This window comes from Peromyscus eremicus, chromosome 6 (genome assembly GCF_949786415.1).
Source record: "Peromyscus eremicus chromosome 6, PerEre_H2_v1, whole genome shotgun sequence".
NCBI classification, from domain to species: Eukaryota; Metazoa; Chordata; class Mammalia; order Rodentia; family Cricetidae; genus Peromyscus; species Peromyscus eremicus.
This window is the reverse complement of record NC_081421.1, coordinates 43,041,387-43,058,934: the sequence shown is the minus strand read 5'-3', so window position 1 is coordinate 43,058,934 and position 17,548 is coordinate 43,041,387.

The following is a 17,548-nucleotide window of genomic DNA, read 5'->3' as shown; positions in this document are numbered from 1 at the left end:
CACGACCGCCCGGCGGTCATGGATTTTCATCAGAGCAATAGAAACCCCTGACTAAGAAAAACCTTATGGCTAAGTCAAACAGCAGTTTTATCTTAAAATGTTATGCATTTTAAAAATAATGTTCATACTAAAAGCTATGCTGTCCCCATTTACATGTCCATCAGCTATACAAGTAGGAGCCTGGTTCCACTATCTCTAATCCAGATTGCTACTAAATTTTTAAGTCTTTGAAAATCTAAGTAGGAGGAGTTTACTCTTTGTTCCTCTTCCCAATTCCACACTGAATAAATCTCCTCTCTCTGCTTCTCACCATGACTTGTCTCTTCAACTGGGTTATTAAGGACAGGGGGGCTACCTTGTCAGGTCTCTCAGGGCCCTGGGTCAGACCCCAACAGCCCTGGTAACAGCACAAAGGATAAAGGATTCACTTTGATGTTCTACCCTTCAAAATACCAGGTCAGGGCAGAGCTACCAGACATAACAGCATCCATCCTTCCAGAACACCCTTCCAGTCCCAACAGGGGGGAAAAAAGAGACATGAAAAACCAATATAAGCTGTGTCCTCCAAAATTACCCATCCCAAAGTAACAGCCCCCAATAAGAGTGAATTAGATAAAATTTAAGACAAAAAATTCAAAATAATTGTCTTAAGTATATTCAAATAAATCAAAGAGGACTCAAACTCCTAAATGAATTCCAAGAGAAGACAAACAATTAAATAAAACAAAGAATTTTATACAGGATACAAAAATGGAATTCAATTAAAGACATAGAAAGGCTGGACCAGAAAACAATCTGAAACACTCTAAGTGAAGTTTTCAATAAGCTACATGGAAATTTCAGTGGGAAGCCTCACCAGTAGGGTAGATCACAGGAGGAACAGAATAGCAGAGCTGGAAGACAAGATAGCAGAATTGGAACACTCAGTTGGGCACAAAGATAAATTAATCAAAGTATATGAGGAACCATAGCTGAAAATCCCCCATGGAAAGAGATGTCCATCCAGATAAAAGGGCCCTTTAGAACACCAACTAAGTAAGACTAGAAAACAAAGTCCCTACATGTTTTATGAAGACACTAGACACACAGAACAAAGACAGTCTCTTGAAAGCCACAGAGGGTGTTGTAGAGACACCTTGGGGGAGGGTGTTGAGCACTTTGCCACACAAGCAGGAAACACAGGTCTTGGCATGTGCATAAAGCTCTGAGTGTGGCCTGCACTCATCATGCCAGTGCTGGGGAGGTGATGACAGGCAGGGCAGCGGAGCTCACTGGACCCCAGCCTCACTCTCTCAGTGAGTCGAAGCAATAAAAAAGCATTGGGCTGGCACAAACCTCATTGTAGAACAGAGACCCCAGAAAGAATACCACACAACTATAGCCACTTACGTGTCATCACGGGCGTCTTTCTCCTCTTCCTCATCGTCCTTCTGCTTCCTCAGCTTCTTTTTCTTCTAAAGGTGTCCAAAGCATGCATTGCAGGGCTGGGGATTGGCTTAGTGGTAGACTGTTTTCTTAGTACACACAAAGCCCCAGGTTCAATTCCCAGCACCGCAAAGGCAAAAAAAAAAAAAAAAAAAAAAAAAAAAAAAAAAAAGGGCTCTCTTCAACAAATAGTGCTAGGAAAAGTGGATATTCACATGCGGAAGAATGGAATTAGATTTATATCTTAAAAAAAAAAAAAACCCTTAAGAATAAGACCAGAAGCTTTGTGACCAAAGAAAACAGGAGAACACTACAGGGTCCCCACATAGGCAAATACTTCCTGTAAAGGACTGCAATGATCCAGGAAGTCACCCCCAAGAACTAGCAATGGGATCACATTAAATGAAAAGGTGGAAGAAACAATCCCAAGTGAAGAAAGCCTACAGATTATTATAAATAAATAAATAAATAAATAAATAAATAAATAAATAAATAAACCTTCCAGTCAATAAAAAGGCCTTTGATATGAACAGACAGACTGCAAAAGAAGAAAGAAAATAGCCAACAAATATTTGAAAGTGGTTTCAATTTCCTCAGACATCAGGACAAGGCAAATTAAAACTACTCTGAAAGTCTCTCTCTCCCCACCATGGTGGCTAACATCACACACAACCAGTGCTATCCAGGATGTGAGGAAAGGAGAACCCTTATACACAGCTACGGGGAAGATCAATATGGAAATTTTTCAGCTACAAACAGAACTATCGCGATCCGATTATAGCACTCCTAGGCACATGTCTAAAGGAATCTAACAACACACCACAGAAACTCTTGCATATTCCTGTTTACTGTTACACTATCCACAGCAGCTGCAACATGGAACAAGCCTGGATGTCTGTCAACAGAGTGTATGAATGAGTAGAATGTGGGACAAACACATGATGACCATCTATTCACTAGCAGAGATGAACAGAATCGTGGCATTTGCAGGGAAACGTACACTATGGAGACAGCATGGACATCCTGAAGGGAGTGTGTACTTGGGGGGCATGCCCTTGGGAAACACACCTCACCCCAGGCCCCTTTGCTCTTCCCCCTCTCCTCTCCTCTTTTTCTATATTTTCTCTGCTCTCCTCCCCCTTCCTTCCCTCCCCCCAACTCTTGGCTTCCACAAGATGAGGAGTTTTCTTCTACCACACCCTCTTACCATGACGCTTCAGCCTCATGACAGGCCTCAAAGCAACAGGGTAGACCAACCATGAACTGAAAACCTCTGAAAGATGTACCAAAACAAACCGTTCCTCTATCTGGTTGATTTTCTCAAAGCAGCAGAAGTCTGGAACATACACGGATTAATATGTATGATGGAATGTATATTTCTAACACAGAGACCTGCAGCCTGGCAGCACATTTCTATTGTCTATTTTGAAAAGCTAGGGAGGAAAGTATGGCTGGGGAGGAGGCCCAGTGGTTTAAGATCAATCACTGCTCTTGCAGAGGACCTAGGTTCTGTTCCCAGCATGCACACAGTGGCTCACAACCATCTGTAACTCCAGTTCCAGGGATCCAGTGCCCTCTTCTGCCCTCACAGGTACCTGGCATATATGTGGTGCACAGACAAGCATGTAGGCACAATACTCACATACATAAAATTTGAAAAACTTTGAAGAGGGAGAGAGAGAAATTATGTGCCCTTGAAGACACTCAATTGGTGTGTCCTGAAGAACAGAAAGGCTGGCACGTTGGAAATAAAGACAGGTGCTGGATTAGTAACTTCCCTCATTGTGTGACCAACATGACAGAATCCTGTTAAAGGATGAGACATTTATTTTTGCTCACAATGTGGGGGGATGCAGTCTACCATGAGAAGGAAGGCATGGTGTCTAGAATGGGCACCAGCAGCTCCTCGGGGTGACACAACTGTCACATATATGCAGAGTGCCTAGGTGAATACCATGCAGGCTCCCTGGTCGTTGGTTCAGACTCTGAGTTCCTATGAGCCAGGTTAGCTGTCTCTGTGGGTTTTCCTGCATTGTTCCTGACCCCACCCCTGTTTCCTACAATCCCTCCTCCCTCTCCTCAGCAGGTCATGGGTCTCTGAATTTACCTCCATCAGTCACTGGATGAAGGCTCTCCAATGACAACCTGGGTAGTCACCAATCTGATCACAGAGGATGGCCAGCTCAGGCTATGCATCCCCGGCTGCCAGGAGTCTCAGCTGGGGCCATCCTTGTAGACGCCGTGGGAGTTTCCCTTGCATCAGGCTTCTACCCTACACCATAAAGACCCCCTTTCCAGTCATCTCTCTCAGCACTCTCCTCCTCAGCCCACCCCCAACCAGATCCCTCAAGTTTCCATGCCCACCAGACCCCAGTCCACCCAGGAAGTCTCCTCTATTTCCCCTTCCCTGGTAGAGCCATGAGTTCTCCCCATGAGCCCTCCTTGTTACCTAGCCTCTCTGGGTCTGTGGAGTTTTATTTTACAGTTAACATCCACTTATGAGTGAGTACATACCATGTTTGTCTTTATGGGTCTGGATTACCTCACTCGGGATGATTTTTTTCTAGTTCCATCCATTTGTCTTCAAATTTCCTGGTGTCATTGTTTTTGACAGTTGAGTAATAAATACTCCACTGTGTAAATATGCCCCACTTTCTTCATCCGTTCTTCGGTTGAGGGACATCTAGGTTGTTCCCAGGTTCAAGCTATCACACATAAAGCGGCTCTGAACGTAGTTGAGCAAGTGTCCTGGAGAGTTTTTAAAGAAGCCTTTTAGATTGGCAGAGGAAACACATCATTATACATTAGGCAATGAAAATATATATTTGTGAATTACATATTGAAGAGAAAGACAAGCCTTTTGCAGGAATGGCTCTGTGGAGTGTCTATAATCACGCTCCACGTGGGTTTTGAATTTACCGTCTTTGCTGCCAACATTACCACTTTCCGGGTCTTTGTGACGTGTTGTTTTCCTTTGCTGACGGTACGATGTTCACCTCGGCCAGTAGACGGCGCAGGAAAGACATCCAGAGGGAGGGGCTCCCCCTCGGTCGCTGGCGAAAAGGCGGCGAAGCTGGAGCAGAGCTTCACAGCACAGGCTTCAAGCCCATGCTGTGCTCTTCTCAGCGAAAAGCGGAACGAGTCTGAGCACGCGCGCGCGCGTCTATACACACAATGATAAGAACACTAACGCAAAGGGACCTCTGGGACACAACGAGAAAAGAGCACTGGATGAGATGGCTTTTAAATGCCACTGGAATGACAGCACTGAGGAGCACTCCTCTTCAGAAGCAGTTTACAACTGGAAAATGTTGCCAAGTGGTGCCATCACTCAGCTTGTCAGAATAGAGAGGGACTAAGGAGAAATGAAGGCCAGCTCGCCAGCCCGTGGTCTACTGCTGCCATCCACGCCAGCATGGCTTGTCTATGAGAACTGTAACAGACCAGAGCTAAGTGTGGTTCAGCTCCTCCACCTAAACCCACACACGTAGTTATTATCGCTCTGATCTGTATTTCGTCAAAACTACACATTAAGTGATCTGCTTTGGTGAGCATGTCAGGAAGGCTGGTAACTTAACTTGGCCTGAAAAGCCATCTGTACCCACCTCCGCCATTCCTCACTCCCAAGCTTCAAAACCTAAAAACATAATTGATTCCTGCTTTAGGTAATATATACATATATATCAGGCTATATAACAATCCCTGTCCAAAATGCAGCCTTGCCAGTTGTTAAAAGCTGGCAATGTCTACCTAACTTCTATCGAGAAATGTTCTGTAGAATTTCACATAGACTTCCCTCACTACCAGTTTATGTAGATATTCATTATTCTTCCACCTCATAATATACCTCATTAGGTATATTACAGTGCATTTAGTACATTTTCAGTATTTTGTTATTACAAATATGTTTTGCAATAATCCTGGGTGCATTTACTTTTCTGTTATCTGAAGGAATTGTGATGTTAGGCTACAGCGGAATTCATGGGTTAAAGTAAAAATGAGTGTTGCTAAGTGTTGCCAAATTTTTGCATTAGAAGCATTGCAGCATTTTGCGTTATAAAAGTCACCATTTTAGCATGGTACCAGGACAAAAACAGACAGGAATACCAGTAAGATAGAAAATCCATAAATAAGCCCACACAGCTGGTGCCCTCTGAGTCTCAACAAAAGGGCCCAGAACATGCTGGAGAAAAGACAGTTCCTCTAATAGGGGGTGGTGGAGAAGCTGAGCAGCGACAGGCAGAATATTGGGACTAGATCTCTCTCTCTCTCTCTCTCTCTCTCTCTCTCTCTCTCTCTCTCTCCCCCTCTCTCTCGCTCTCTCTCTCCCTCTCCCTCTCCCTCTCCCTCTCCCTCTCCCTCTCCCTGTATGGAAAGCATTCAAAGTAGATCAGAAACCTCAGACCCAAAACCTTGAAGCCACCAGAGGAACATATATGAAAAACACTCCATACATAGTGGCTTTTTAAATAGGACTTCAATTCACTCAAGAAACAATTATAAAAGTTAGCAAATGAGATCGCAGGACATCAACCCGCTTCTTTGGAACAATCACCATAGTGGAAAGCCTAAGAATGGGAAAAAAATCTTTGTCAGATATTTATCACACACAGGATTAATATCCAGAGTATATATATATAAGGAACTCAAAAACTAAAGCATGCGTGTGTGCACACACACACTAGTCAAGTCAGTAAATAAGCAAAGTAAAGCAACAGGCAGCTAGTTCTCAAGACAAAGGCAAACGCCCAACAAGTACACCAAAAATAACATTTCAACGCCCGTAGTCATCAGGGAAATTAAAATTAAAATTACATTAAGATTCCATGGAGATGGCCAAGCGGGTAAAGTGTGGCACAAACGTGGGGAATTTAGTTTGAATTCATGTAACCCATATGATGTGTACATCTGTAATTCCAGAATGACTGTGGCGAGACGGGAGGGAGGGAGAGAGAATCCAAGAGGCTCTCAGGTGGCTGGCCTGGCTCACACTGTCGTGGACAAGAGAGCCTGACACAAACAAGAGAAGTGAGGACTGACACCCAAGGTTGTCCTCTGACTTACACACACACACACACACACACACACACGCACCTAATTGAAAATAAAAATAAAATCTTTTTTAAACAGAGAAAACAATGACAACAAATGCTAGTGAGTGTGTGGGGAAAGGAACCCTTATACACTGTTGGTGGGATGTAAGTGGCTGGAGCCTCTACTACACATACTAACAAATGATGGAATTAAAACCTGACACAAAAAGTTCAAAGAAAATCTCTGTGTTCCCACAACTAAAACCAAGAGAACGTGATGCTTTTGAATGTTTGCCAATCTGTAATGCTCATGTGGTATAAATGTCCAGAAATAGAGAATATCCGTAATCATGGATATAAATTATGTGCACATGTGTGCACATTTGGACGTGTGGGTACACAGGTGTGCACATGAACACAAAGGCCAGAGAACAACCTGGTGTCACATTCTCCACATTTTCCAGGCACCATCTACATTTAAAAAAAAAAGTCTTCCGCTGGCTGGAAACTTGCCTCATAGGCAAGGCTGGCTGGCCAGGGAGTCCCAGGGAGCTACCGGCCTTTGTCTCCACCAGGATAATAACAGTTGTAAGTTTTTTAAAGTGGAAATCATTCGGCGTGGGATAGATGTGCTCAGATCTCTGGAGCGTCTCTGGGATGCTCACCGGAGTCCCGTCACCGTCACTCAGGCACTAAGGTCCCGTGGCCAGTGGATGTCACTCTAGGACTGCTTTCACAGCTGCCATCCTCTCAGCTGGTTTATTTTAGAATCATCACTCGCTTATAAAATCCACATCTTCTACAAGAGAGGGGTTGGAAGGAGAAAGGGAAGAGGGGAATTATGTAATTATATTTTAATCTAAAATCGTTTTAAATAAAGTGCATGTGTTCATTAGATGAATAAGGGCAGACCTTCTCAGGGGCAGAGTTTGTTACGAGAAGCCCGAGGCTACCTTTTTAAAAGGCTAGAGAAGCCCAGTTAAGACATTCTCACAGTGTGAGGAGGCTTTGCTCTGGTAACTCAAATTACCTAAATTAAAAGCAAAATGCATGGTGGTGTGAATAAAACCATAATCACCACAATCACTCAGACTCAGTGTCTGTAATACTAACTGCTTGGCATTTTGGTCCTTTGATGAAAAATACATACAGGTGTCTCCACCTACACTCTGCAGACCACTCCCCACCCGAGGGCGATGGCTTTTTCACCTTAGAGAAGAGTGGTCAATGACAACAGGTAAACATCTTGGAGCTTGTAATCCTTCTCCAAAGTGACCTTTAAAAAACTGGTCTTTGATCGAATTCCGAAAAAATTGATTGATGCATTAAAGGAGAAAGACGGGGTCCACAAGATGGCTCAGGAAGTGAGGTCACTTGCCACCAAGACTGAGTTCGATACCCAGAAGAAAAAGAAAGCCAGCTCCCACAAATTATATCCATTACACACACACACACACACACACACACACACACACACACACACACACACACACACACAGCACTAGCTGTCCTGGACCTCACTTTATAGACTAAGCTGGCCTCAAACTCACAGCAATATGCCTGCCTCTGCCTCCCAAATGCTGATATTAAAGGAGTGAATCACCATAGCCAGCCTTGATTCGGTTTGAGTCACTTACCATGTATAAGAAAAGAATTTCAACTTAATTTTATGGTACTGTATGTCCAGTTTACCCAGCACAATTTTTTAAAAGGCTATTTTTCTCCCAAAGGTGTTGTCATGGTACCCACGTTAAAAAAAAAATCAGTAAACTATAAATATAACAGTTTATTTCTTGTCTGACAATCATATTACATTAGTATGTATTTCTACCATTTTAACAATACTACAATGTTTTGTAATAAATTTTGGAATAAAGTATTGTGATCTCTCCAAAGTGTTTTGGTTGTTGTTTGTTTGTTGTGGTGATATATTGTGTACCCTAATAAACTTACCTGAGGATCAGAGGACAGAGTCAGCCACTACATTAGACAGAGAGCCAAGTAGTGGTGGCACACACCTTGAACCCCAGCACTTGAGATCTCATGTCTTTGCCTGGGAAGCACACACGTCTTTAATCCCAGGAAGTAATATGGCAGGGCAGAGAAAGGTATATAAGATGTGAGGAAACAGGAACTCACTCTCTTTAGGCTGAGGATTTCGTAGAGTGAGGAATTAGTGGCTGGCTGTTCTGCTGCTCTGATCTTTCGGCTTTCACCCTGACATCTGGCTCTGGTTCTTTTATTAAAAGACCATCTAAGATTCAAACAACAGTTTGTTTGTTTGTTTGTTTGTTTTCCCAAAAATATTCAGATGTTTATTACAGGTTCCTTCCATTTTTGTGTGAATTTTATGATCAACTTGTCAATTTCTGTTTTTTAAACAAAATTCAACCGGAATTTTAGGTAACGACTGGATTGTCAGTGCATCAACTTGAGCACTATTGTCATTTTAATATCATTTGGTCTTCTGATCTGTGAGCATAGAATATCTTTTCATTTATTTACATTTTATTCAGTTTTCAAAAATGTTTTTTCTATTAATTATACAAATTTTAGACTGTCATTTAACTTATTTCCAAATATTATAGCTGTCCACTCAAATTATAAATCAAATTATTTTTTAATTTAATTTTCAGATTGTTCCTTACTAGTATGTGAAAATACACTCAATATCTTTTAAGTTGACATTGTATCCTTCAAAGTTACAGAACTCATTTGTGTGTTCTAACTTTTTTTAGTAAATTTCTTATAATTTTCTATACACAAGATCATACAACATGAAAATTATTGCTTTCTCTTTTTCTTTGCTTTTTAAAGATTTATTTATATTATTTACGAGTGTTTTACCCACATTTATGTATGTGCTCCATGTGTGTGGCTAGTGCCCTTAGAGGCTAGAAGAGGCATCAGATGCCTGTAACTGGAGTTACAAATGGATGTGGGCCACCACGTGAGCATGAGCGCTGGGAACTGAACCCCATTCCTCAGCAAGAGCAGTAGGTGCTCTTTACCACTGAGCCATCTCTCAAGCCCTGCTTTCTCCTTTAATTCTAACATCCTTATTTTTTTTTTCATGCCTAGCTTCTCTGGCTGGAACCTCCTGCACAGAACTGAGTAAAAAGGGCAGCATTATCTTGTTTCACCATTCATATGATGTTAGCTATGAGGTTCCTTTATTGCATTAAGAACTTATTTTCTTTTCCTAGGTAATATTTTTATTCTGAAAGAATGCTGTGTTGGGACATGTGTGTCTGTAGAAGTGATCATATGATTTTCCTGTTATTCTATTATTACAGTGCATTGTGCTACTTGAATTCATAAGCTAAGCTAATCCCACACTGCTGGGACAAGTCCTACTTGTACACTGTCCAGTGACTTCTCTGCATTTCTGGGTGTAGTTTGTCAGTGCTCTGTTAGCTTTCTCCTCTGTGTTCATGAAAGACACTGGTTCACTGTCTTTTTTTTTTTTTTTTGCCAAGTCTTTGTGTGATTTTGCTATTAGGCTAATACTAGTAATAGAGAATGAATAAATTCTGTATTTGAGAATGCAAGTATTTTGGCAGTGTTTGATTACACATCCCTGACACATGTTGTCTTAGTTTGGGTTTCTATTGCTATGAAGAGACACCATGTCCACGGCAACTCTTATAAAGGAAAGCATTTAATTGGGGTGGCTCACTTACGGTTCAGAGGTTCAGTCCATTACCATCATGGCGGGGAGCATGGCGATGTGCAGACAGACCTCATAGTGCTGGAGTAGTAGCTGAGAGTCCTATGTCTTGCAGGCAACAGGAAATCAACTGACTGTTACACTAAGCAAGGCTAGAGCAAAAAAGCCCGCCCCCACAATGATATACTTCCTCCAACAGGACCACATCTACTCCAAAAGGCCACACCTCCTAATAGTGCCACTTCCTATGAGATTATGGGGCCCATTTACATTCAAACTACCACACAAGTGTATTTATTTAGTTTCAAAATGTATTCTGGCACCTATGTAACTAATCCCTATCATAACAACAAAGTAAACACAAAGAAGACAATTTTGTAGGATTAAATTTTAAGCTAATAAGCAATATTTTAAATGCCTTGTCATTATCTATGTCTCAAAGCCACAACACAGATCTTGTCAGTAAGCACAATGGGTAGAAATTTTAAGATGATACTTATGAATAATAATAGCTCTTATTTGTTGGGGTTTGGCGTTGGGAATGTGTTTTCTCCCCCCATCTCCCTTATTTGTCTAGCTGCTCTTTTTGTTCACTTACTCCTGCCATAGAATTCAGCTGAGGGTATCATCATATGCTATCTCTGTACCCGTCCACAATCCTAAGCATGACTTAGGCTGGACCCCGTAGCCCCCACTGGAGACACTCTGGAGTGGTCTTAGGGGACCTGGGACACCGCCTGACAGCCCTCCTGGGAAGCATATGCCAAACTTCAGACTTTCCTCCACTGAGCTTTTTTGGGGAAAAAAAATCCTCTTTGTCAACTTTCATTTTATTGATAAGAACAAAACTAACCCCATATGCAATTATATCAAGGACTGTAGCGAGAATGGCATTCCCACATAACAGAAGGCTGTTTTAAATGCATGCACCAGGTCCACACATGTTTGTTTCCTCCGGGAATTTTGGACTTTCTGTGTATGCACTGGATGATCTCAGTAAATGATTATAATGTGAAATGTATAGACTTTGCAATGCAAAATGAGAATGATCTTTTTCCAAACTTTTCTAAAGTTTGGCTAAAGAATGCTTGACTAAAGAATCTGTTAAATTAGTGTTAGGAAAATAGGTGTTATTCAGACATGCTATCTACTAGCTCCCAGCTGAACTAGATACATCCCTGTGAAAATGTGCTGTAACATTGCCTAAAGATAAACCCTCCTTACTCATCCCAGGGGACTCGGTTGTAAATAGTATTCCCTTGTGAAATGACCTTGACTTTGAGAGCTTGCAGTTGTGGTGAAGTAATTTTCAGTTAGTTGAATTATTCTGCCCTGGCTGTGACTACTGAAACAGGCATGAGACAACCTACACAAAACTAAACAGACCTCCAGGGAATTATACTGAGATTAAAACAATAAGGAAGCCAAGCTCAAAGGCTGCAAACCATATGACTCCATTTATAGATCTCTCTGGAAAGAACAAAATTCAAGACACAGAAAACAGATTAGTTGTTTGCCAGGCTTGAAGAATTGGGGGTCAAGGGTGGAGGTAAAAAAGGGAATAAACAGAATATTATTATTAATCGAGGCTATCCTGAGATGAAATCATATATACCACTTTTTACATATTTATCATTATACATTAGATCTTTTTCATTTTCAACCACATATGGTTTTCACCTTGGCTGTGACCTTGCAAGTGGGAAACATAATATCTTTAATACATGAGTTAAATCTAAGATGGTGTTCAAATGAACTACAGGTAACTGTTTATGTCAATAATAAATACAGTAGATTACTTTTTAAACCCATACTTCGGACTTTTTATTACGGATGCAATTGCTGACTTCCCATACATCAATGTGCTTAAAGTGCCATATGATGTCAAATGTTTAGCCTAACAGCATAAAATTGAGCAGAAACTGTAAAATGTGTTTTATGGGTGCCATAAAAGCCTGGGGCTGGAGGTCCCCTCTTTTGCATTACTCTGATCCATCAAGTCCACTGGAAATTCCAGATAGCCAATGCACTTGGGACTCAAAATTGGCTTTCAGAGTTTTACTGACTTCAACTGTGACCTCCGAGACAGCACCAGTTTCCCACGAAAAGTGTGTAGGACAGAGGGCATGCTCCTGCGGGACTCACAGAGGCAAAGCATTAAGCCTCCTCTACACCTGTATCTCCCAAAACCAAATCAGTTCTCCTTCATCAAGGACACTGACTGTCTTGAGTTCTGCTCTGGGTTCTGCTCTGGGCAAAACAAGAGCAGTTAGGACAGAGGTGTGAGGGGCCTAAAGGAAACAGAGGTGGTTGAAGCAGCAGAGGGTCAAGAAACAAAGGACAAACAAGAGATATATTCCTGGTATCTGAGTAAGCGGTGGTGCTTTTCCCTACAATGGAGACCAGAGAAGATCCAGGGACCACAGGCAGGAAGAAAGGACAGATTCCTTCATTTGAGAAATCTGTGTGTCATCTAAGGGCAACGTTTCAAAAGCAAATAGTTCTATGAATCCAAGGTCAAAATAAGAAGACAAAAGAAGTTGACACATTGTGTTCCTCCCATGGGCCGGAATATTCCAAAATGCTATTCTCTTGCTGGCTAAGCATCTTACTATGAAAGATTGAAAAACACGTGTTCATTTCCCCAGCTCCTTTGCAGCTAAGACATGTGACCTAATTCTGGGTGATGCTCCATAGAAAACCCGAAGAGGAAGTTTTTAAAATGCCTTCTTTCCCAATCAAAGGAACTTCTGTGGGGAGCTACTGTTTTTTTGTTTGTTTGTTTGGTTTGGTTTGGTTTTTTGTTTTTGTTTTTGTTTTTGTTTTTTTTTTGTTTTTGTTGTTGTTGTTGTTGTTTTTGCTGCCTTTGTTAGGATACAGCATGCAGGTTGGACCAAGGTGCTCTGATGGGTGAGGGAGACAAGCCAGGCAGAGGTGGTGGCAGGCTGCATTGTGGAGTGGTGGGAAGTCACTCACACTATGCAGACACATGGAAAGTTCATTTAGGGGGAGGGAAGAGAGAATGGAGGGAAGGAGAAAGGAGAGAGAGAGACAGAGGGGGAGGGAAGGAGGGAGGGAGGGAGAGAGAGAGAGAGAGAGGAGGTGCATACCTCATGGGAATAGAGAAAAGAGAGAGGGGGAGGAGTTTTCTCTTAAAGTGGGCTTTATGTAAGATGATGTCAGGACACTGGATGGGCCAGGATTCTTTCTGGCCAGGATTCCAAGAAGTGAGTCTGAATGCTAACATTCCTCCCTTTTCAATTACTATAAAAAGGTGAGGGGATAGCAAGTGGGGGGATGAGGGCGCCAAATTCTCCAGACTGCTTCCTGCTGAGTTGGGATGAAGTGGGGTGGGGGTCACGCACAGCAGGAGGTGTGAGTGAAGAAGCATTCGGTTAGCTGTCCTCATGAAGTCCTCAGGCATCTGTTCCTTGAGGGAGCAGAGAAGGCAGGTTGCTAGGAGGAAAAAAAATCGATTGTTATCATGGTCCCCATGAGCAGGGCTGGCCATGGAAAAGTGATAACTGCCAGAAGAATGGAATGGAAGAGTGGTCTGGTAGTACAGAAGAGGTGCGGGTGAATGAGCGAGACCCAAGTGCAGACATGCCCTTCAGTGGGACATCTTGGAAAACCAGGTTCCAGTTGCTGGATAGGTGCCGGCTTGAGCCTGGAGAGGCGGTACCAGCAGTGAAGTGCCAGGAGCTTGGCAAGATGGCACACCAAATTGAGGGATGATGTGTTCTAGGAGTACAGGAACCGTCATGTCTGCTGTTTCTCTGGAGATGGGAAATGCATCCATCCTGTAAAGGTGTCAGTAAGAGTTAAGAGATATGGAATCTTCTTATGAGCAAGGATGTGGGTGAAATCAACCTGCCAGTAATCACCTGGTGGGCGTCCTCAGTTGGTGGTTGGCATTCTCGGAACTGGTGCAGGGGCTGGCGGTGTATCTGAAGAGCCCCTGAGGGTTGGTCTTGGCACATCTGGCAGGAGTGGACCTATGCAGGAACCTGTAAGTGTGTAAAACAGCTGGAACAGATTTACATCTTGGTGTCCTAGGAAAAGGCTACGGCTTTGGGTTAAAAGATATGAAGATTTTTAGGGCCTGGTTTCAGCCCAATGAAACACATCTTTAAGTCTATAACCAGAGGAAATTTACAGAATGGAAGTGGCTGAATGAACGAAGTAGGAGGAGGGAGGCTTCCCTACCCTCTCCAATGCTAACCTGTGTCTAAATGCTAGGACAGTAAAGTCCACAGAAACCTTGAGGTTGGGGGAGAGAGCTGTTAGAACTGGCAAACATCATCAGGTCTGAGAAAGTAAGTGAACAGAAGTGAGACAGCTTTCCTGTCTTCATATAAGCAAACCTTAAAGCTGCTTCATTTTATCTAATTCACCAGGAGATACTAAGAGCAGTATTAGCCCTAAGAGAATGAGGCCTGTGAATTTTACATGGAGAACTGGGAAGGCAGCTGAAGCAAAGCCTGGTGGTCAGATGGCATCAGAGACCTGAGAAGGATACATTTTACCTGATAGCAATTGAAAGTGACAGAGACTTACCTGCTGGCTACCTAGAAAGCCACTCCAGGGTCCTCCATGGTCACTGAGGGCAGAGGTCTCAGGGCAAAAACATCAGTTTTTCACCTGCCAGGCCCAGGCCTGCCAGACCTCAGATGATCCACCTGTTGTGGGGTAAGAACTTGTGGGAAGGACCTAGGCTGGTCTACCACAAGGACCTACCTTGTCTAGGCAAAAGTGAGGCAATGGGTTCCCAGAGTCCTGTTGTCCATGGTCTGAAGACGGCCCTGCAGCAGTCGAGGTTCTTGTGTGCCCATCTCAATGGCTGGTGCTGACACTCTGGAGCAAGTTCTGAGTAGAGGTTCTTGTGTGCCCATCCATATTCTTTGGAGGAAACAAAGGTTCTTCCAGGAGCCAGCCTGTCTCTCTATCACAAAAAGCGTTTTAACGAAACATTTTAAATGCCATATTCTGCAGATCTCTGAGCATTTTGAGGACTGTCTGTCTGTTAGGTATGAATGACTGACTGTCAGCTAGTGTTCCCTAAGTCTCCAATATATTAGCAGCTTTCATAAGACTAGGACTTACTGAATCCTGAGAAGACAAAGAAGAGTGACAGGGGAAAGGTCCCAGGGCCGAATGGGGACAGGAGAAAAGGGGCTTGTGAGTTGGAGTCTGGAATCTTGGAATGCAGCATCACTTAAATGACTTTAAGTTGGCTTTCCACTCATTTATAGTTGAAAATACTATAGCTAATATATTGACAATGAAATGAGTGAAGGGCTATTGGCAGCTGAGGGTTGCTGGGGGAGGGGAATCCTTCTATTTATTTATGTATTTATTTATTTATTTATTTATTTATTTATTTATTTGATTGTGTGGTCTCTGGAAGATTTCTCATGCTTCTATGAGAAATCTTCTGCATTTCTATGCATTTCTATGCATATGGGCAGCACTAATTGGACTTTAGGGTGTTAGAAAAAGAGGACATGAAGTTAGAAGGAGGATGTGTGGGGAGGGATTTAGAGGAAGGGAAGGGAGGAAATGGGGGTGGATATGATATTTCCTTGTATAAATAAATGAAAATTTTAAGAATAAAGAGAAGTCATTTTTTTCTATCTTTCTTCTTCTTCTTCTTCTTCTTCTTCTTCTTCTTCTTCTTCTTCTTCTTCTTCGTGTTCTTCTTGTTCTTGTTCTCCTCCTCCTCCTCCCCTTCCTCTTCCTCCTCCTCCTCCTCTTCCTCCTCCTCCGTCTTTTAGAATAAACCATTTGATGACTACATTTTGCTACTTGCCGCTCAGGCATCATCACCAGACAGAACTATGAAGGCTCCAGGGTTGTGTACAAAGGCTCATAAATACAGAGAGTATTTTTATAAACACTGGTTTCCTCCCAGGAATATCGTCACTCAGCTCCATCGTGTCACTGGAAATTTCTGCCTTAACAGCTACTGACCCTGGAGGTTCCTTCAGCTCTCTACTTCCGTACAATGTGGGCCTCTGCCCATTCCGAAAGGCTCCCTACCCTCTACCCTCTGAGTGGAATCCCCACAGCAGAGTCCCCTTCTCTGAGGACAGGATCAACTCTTTACACTCACCCAGCTTTCACCTTCCATGACAAGTTCTGGCCTTCTCCTGGTACCACAGTGTGTATAGCCTAATTGGTACCACAAGAAGAAAACACACTGGATGAGATTATTTCAATCACAATTTCCTCCTGGTGGCTAAGAATGCTGCAAGAGGCTGGGGGACTCTGGCATGTACTGAGAAGTTAGCTTACAGTCAGTTAGCATGTGCTAGCTATAAAATGTGTTCCTGCTTATCTTTTTTTCCCTTAAAACTATATAAAAGACACAAAGTTGTGTGGGTATGGAAAGGGGTGGTTCTGGGAACTAATGCAAAAAATACAAATTTTAAAAATCTGTATTGGGTTGGTTAATGAGTCAACAAACAGCATTTTGTGAGTCTACATTTTTTTTTTAGTGTGTATGGATGGGGTGTTCTTATGTATGCAGGTGTGAATTCGTGTGGAGCCTAGGGGACAACACTGGATATTGCTTCTCAGGTACTGTCCACTTTCATTTATTGAAAATGAAGTTATTTTCATGCAATGTATTCTGATCACAGTTCCCCTACCACATCTCCCAGATTCTCCCCACCCTTCCAACTCAACACCTTGTTTCTCTCTCCCTGAAGAAAACAAACAGACAAATAAAAAGACAAGGAGAATAAAACAAAATTAACAAACTAACAGACAAAAGAAAGAAAGAACATGAGAAATGAGGACACATACACACCATAAAACACAAAATCAGAAACCATAATACATAGATAAAGACTAATAAAGGGTTTTTTATGCCTAAATGAAGCATTATAAGACCAAAAAAAATCTACAAAACACCATTGAGTTTATTTTGTGTTGGCTATCTACTGCTGTACATGGGGCCTGCCCTTAAGTGTGGTTTGGATACCCAAAGAGACTTCATTGGAGAAATTAAATTAATTTTCCTTTGGAGCAGTTGTCAATGGGAGATAGCTTCTTGGTTGGGGGTGGGAGCTCCTGACTACTTTTCTAGCTTCTTGGTTGGGGGTGGGAGCTCCTGTCTACTTCTCCATCTCAGTGCTGGGACCCATCTGGCTTAGACCTATGCAGGCCCTATGAATGCAGCCACAGTCTCTGTGAATTCATAAGTGTGTCAGCCCTGTTGAGTCTAGGCCTTGTTTCCTTGGTGTCCTCCATCTCCTCTGGCTCCTCCTATCTTTCTGCTTCTTCTTTCCTGAGCCCTGAGGAGAAAAATTTGATGGAGATACTGCATTTAGGACTGAGTGTTCCAAGGTTTCTTACTCTTTGCACACCGGAAACACAGAAAAACTACATCCTGATTGGCAGTTGCTGTGAGAAGCAA